We start from the raw sequence: 5,627 nt of genomic DNA, 5'->3' as shown, positions 1-5,627 counted from the left end.
TTGGCTGAAAAAATTATAGAACACTGGACATAAATCTCATGGGCTCAATTTCATAAAATAGTTAGACAGAAGAAGAAGTAACAGCTGAACCAGGAAAAATCAATCATTGGCCAAAAATTTAGCTTTTTGTGATTAGTACTTTGCCATAGCTCAATTCTTAATGAAGCTAGAAGTTCCTCCGGATTTTAGTTCGAGGAAAGCCAGAACTATCAGACTCAGGGAAACAAAATATTGCATCCATGACAATTTTCTCTACTGGAGGGACCCCTCTAGAATTCTTTTGAGGTGTCTGGACAAAGAGAAATCCATTGAAATCATGCAGCAGTTTCATTCCAGCATGTTTGGGGGACACCATTATTGGAAAACTGCAGCCCACAATATCCTTGGAGCTGGATACTATTGGCCTACCTTATTTTCTGATGTCTTTTCATTTGTTAAATCTTGTGACAGGTGCCAAAGATTTGAAGGGAAGCAGCAATTGAAGTCCCTGCCCTTGAAGCATATACATGCTAGTGGACCTTTTTAGCAGTGGGGCTTGGATTTCATTGGAGAAATCAATCCACATTCTAGTGGCCAACATAGATGGATCTTAGTAGCCACTAATTATTTCACTAAATGGATTGAGGCCATCCCTACCAAAAAAGCTGATCATCATGTGGTCATGAAGTTTTTGACAGAGAATATCTTCACCAGATTTGGTTGTCCACATAAATTAGTCACAGATAATGCAGCAGCCTTTGGAGCAAGAGAATTAGTGGACATGTGCAATGCAATGGGCATTAAGCTGGTTCATTCCACCTCATACTACCCTCAAGGCAATGGTTTAGCAGAATCTTCCAACAAAAGCCTGATAAGGATAATTAAAAAGCTGTTGGGAGATAACAAAAAGAATTGGGATTCTAAGCTCAAATATGCACTGTGGACTAACAGAGTGACCATTAAGAAATCCATAGGAAATTCTCCATTCAAGATGGTGTATGGCACTGAAGCCATATTCCCAATACAGTTAATACTCCCTGTAGCAAAGTTCCTACAAGAAGAGCAGAATGATGAAGAGAACATGGCAAAAAGGATCACTGATTTAGCAAAGGTACATCAAATCAGAGAACAGCTGGTTGAAAGGTCCGGGGCACATCAGAAGAAGATCAAGCCTTTGGCAGAAGGACAAAAATAATAATTTTTAGGTTGGAGACTTGGTCCTGAAGTGGGATAAACTGAAAGAGAACAAAGGCAACCATGGGAAGTTTTATGCCTTCTGGATAGGGCCTTTTATCATTTCTCATATCCAAGTGAACAATACCTTCATGTTGCAAAGTATGGGAGGAGAAGCAGTTTTTGATGGCCCAGTTAATGGGATTTTTTTGAACATTTAGGTTGTTTAAGGTTTTTTGGGCCTTAAAGTTGTAAATATGTTATTGTATTAGTTTTAGTGTAGGCTTAGTTAGACTCCATGCCCAATGGGACACTAGGAAATTTTGCTAATTCGTTTTCACAGGAAAGGCAGTGGTCTATAGGTTCTTGAGACCTCACAAGGAGGATCTCATCCCCAGAAGGAGCCAGTGTTAGCTCTGCTACATGTTCCTAATGTTCGAAGAGTAGAAGTGAGTTCAGTCCTCAGCTTTGCATAGAAGAGGCCTATACCAGTTAAGCCCACCCTTCCTTTCACCTCACTCGTCCTCATTTCACCTCCATTTCCTAGGCCTCTCATTAAAAACCACGTAAGGGAGCTTTTTTTCTTAACGCCGAGTGTGGAACTTAAAACATCATGTAACCTTGTTCACATGACTACACGCCTTCACAGTTTTTCCCCCGTCACATCCGACATAAACCCGCGTGATCAAATCTGCAGTGTCTGATCATCTCCACCGCGATCGGATGACGTTCGCTCTCCCCGCACTCGCAAACTGACCGCACGATAACTCGTGATCAAAGGTGGTTTCTGCTCATTCCTGCCACCACGCGTCACCGTCTGAATGGGATCACTCGCCCTTGTACGTTTACCACCATAGGCCCTAAAGCGGTGCGATCAATACTGCCCGCCGCCGAAACTGTTGTTCCCACCCGCTAAAGCCCGCACTCCTCCTTCGCTCGATGACTGTTGGATCTGTCCACCTGAGATCCAACGGTTCACGAATGTCTTGTCCCGTTTCCTCACGATACCTTCCATCAAGTGATATCTGCCATCCATCCGTTTGATCCAACGGTCGACGTCCCTCCTCCGCCCTGCTCGTACATTCGCCATGCAATCCTCTCGCCCTAATCATGCCATGCGCATGAAGGATGAAGATGACCATCTACTTGTACCTGGTGCTTTTCCTCCTCAATAACCGCATTCAAGAAGTAGTATGGATGAGGGGAAAAAGGATAGAGCTCGAGCAGATAAATGCATTTAACAGTTATGGAACTTCTTCCATACGACACTCCACCTGCTCGAGAAGGATAGTAGAGCACCTGAGAAGATCGGATTTGTTCACTGAAGCAGGAAGATTGTACCAAATACCCCATCAGATAGTTAAAGAGGTTGGTGGTCAATTATGACCCCCCCATTCCTAAATTGGCCAAGTGCCTTTGTATTCAAACTCTATATATACCCAGAAACAAGATGTAATCATGGTTGATGGTTGTTGTTTTGATGTAAGGATCAACTTTTGGAGACTGTAACTGCTTTGATACTTGCAGCTTCTCGTCTTCATTTTCAGATAATACAAGCTTCTTTTGTTGTTAATTGCTCAATTTCCATTTCTATTATGTTCTAAGTTGTTCTTGTTATATAGTTTTCCTGAACTCTTGATATTTAGCATTAGAGGAGCTATCATCCTACCTCTGTGTTAGAGTCTTGCATGTCTCAGTGAATGTGTTATTTAGGTTTCTTTTCACCTAATTCCAGAGAGTTGTCATCCTATCTGTACATTAGGGAATTAGATTTGCAGACCTCTTTACTGGTTGCAGCCGGCCATCACAGGGTCCTGTGCATCTGCTAGTGTGGTTAGTATTCTCCATTATTCACCCTGTCTTTAAACTGTGAGTAATTGGTGGTCTAAAGCCTTGTAGTCTGGGGGTGTTCACGCATGTCTGGATTCAAGCAAAGTAGGAGTGCTTATCTGACTTGAACAAGCATCATTCCTTCCATTCGTCCATTTCCAACATTATGTTGAGTTTGTAATGTTCCCGAGCATCTCTGAGATGCGACCTAGGAGAGTTCCTTGGGGTGATAACAATGGCAGTGAATTCTGCGCTTACCACCTCCACCTACACCGTGACCCATCTCACCCTCCTCACCTCCATCTCTACCCACCCCACCTCCTCCACCACCACAGTTTAGTATGGCGAGTGCAATCAAACTACCGGTATTTAGAGGAGTAGGGAATGAAGATTTGAACCAATTCTGGTTCGTGATAAGGGTGGTATGAGAAGCACAAGGTGTCATGGATGACAATATCAAGAAGGCTATGCTGGTAAGCGTGTTGCAGGATCGCACATTAACATGGTACATTAAGCATTCAAATGACCATCCAAATGCAGGAATCGCAGAATTCCAAACCGTGCTGAACAGGGAATTTAGTAGGTCAAAATCGGAGACACAATCAATTATCGGGTTTAAGGAGATCGTGATGCTCCCAGGTGAGACCCCCTGGGATCTGGAAAAAATCCTGAAGGGCATGATTCGTGAAGCCAACATGAATTTGACGGATGGGCAACACCGCGCATGGTTTTTAGCATCACTAACACTGCATTAAAGGACGACGCTGTCACAACAAAAGCTTTCCACCCAGGCTGAAGCTTTGGAGATGGCAATGAGATTGCATGAGATCCCTATATAAGATCTTGGTCTAGGAGTCCAACAAATCCACACGCCAGAGGTGTGCGAGGAGGTATGGTGCATAAAATGCAAAGGCCAGGGGCATGACAAGGACCACTGTCCAATGTTCGCGAATTACTTAGCAGGAGAAGGGCCAATGCCATTAAGACCTGAGGCATAGGCAGGACCGAGTGCGACGCCTGCATTATGTGCAAGATCTGTCAGATAGGAGGAAAACACACTATGGATAATTATCATCTATTTCAGAAGTATATGCAGACGTCCCAACAATTGTTTTGTAATTTCTGCAGGTCGGTAGGCCATGATGAATGCACCTGCAGAAGATACGAACTAATGATGGATCAGACTCCTACCTACAGGGTGCAGACTGAAATGCGAGCCCTTGAACCAAATACAGGAATGGCACGCGTTGGATTTCAGGGGCGCGGATGAGGTCGAGGTGGAATGGGACCAGGAAGGGGTCGCGAACAACTAATTTGTTACAATTGCGGAGGGCCAGGGCACTATGCCCGCGATTGTACAAACCCAACAAGGACATCATGTTTGTACTGTACTCAGTTTGATCATGAGGTAGAAGACTGCCCTACATTGATAGCGAGGGAAAAAGGGGCACTCCAGCCTCCTCTGACTCAGAATTTGCAGATGATAAGGTCTGAGCCACGCAAAGAAGACCCGAATGTAAACATGATGCTCAGGAGCCGTATGACTACTGGCAATGATAAAGGTAAGAAGTCAGAAGAAAGTGTGTGGGTTTGCAAGGATCATACAAAGGAACTGGAATTTGATTTAGAACGTGTGAAGGAGACATTCGTGGAAGCTAAGAAGAGCTTCACGGAGGCCTTCACTTCAGGTAGTAAGGATCAACTAGAACCAAAGATGGATTCTTCAATGCTCACTACCTTTCTGGAGAGATGCATGAAACTGCTACGTGACAACAAGGTAGTAAAAGGACTATAAGAGCTTATCACTAGGTGTGCGAGGTCAAGAGAACCGCACGTGGTCCAGAAACTTGGAAAGCATGCATTGCACACAAGAAGGGAAATGAGGTTGACAATGCAAATCGGCGAGTATGAAATGGATCAGGTAATCCTGGATTCCGAATCGGACACAAATGTACTGCCAAAAAAAACATGGGAATGCATGGGTAGACCCGCACTACAATGGTCTCCTATTCAGTTGTGAGTGGCAAACCACAAAAGATTTTGCCCATGGGAAGATTGCAAGGGGTAAAGGTGGATATTGAAGGTGCGAGCACACAGGAAGATTTGAAGTGATAGAGATTGTCGATGACAACAATCCCTATCCCGTGCTACTAGGAAGAGACTGGGCCACCGATATGAACGGAGTTATAAATATGAAGAAGCGCAAAATGATCTTTGAGAAAAATTCACTACACGTAGTAGTACCACTAGATCTAGCCGAAGGAGCGCGATACACTGAACCAGTGCGCGACGATGATAGTGATGATGATCTCGATTGTATCTACAAGATAACCGCGCGATAAAAGGATTGTGTGAACCCAACAACATATGGTAGGATTTTGTGGGAGCGCGAAAGCTCCTACATTTCAGATTCAGACGAAGAAATAAAGTGATGGCAGAATCGACTACACGAAGTAACAACGCTTAATTGCAACATGATGGTTAGATCACTGCGTTGTGTGACAATAGAGGTATGGGACCTACCTACATATGATGGGTTGATAGCGGTGGATGAATTCCTGAACAAATTTGAAAGCGCAGTACCATAACAACAGTGGTTCGATGCTCTAAAATGGGCACTGTGCACGATGCTCGCAAGATGGTGG

This window comes from Pinus tabuliformis, chromosome 1_1 (genome assembly GCF_031772625.1).
Source record: "Pinus tabuliformis cultivar Carrire ecotype Pingquan chromosome 1_1, CPIR1, whole genome shotgun sequence".
Lineage (NCBI taxonomy): Eukaryota > Viridiplantae > Streptophyta > Pinopsida > Pinales > Pinaceae > Pinus > Pinus tabuliformis.
The sequence above is the reverse complement of the archived record's forward strand: the minus strand, read 5'-3'. Positions refer to the sequence as shown.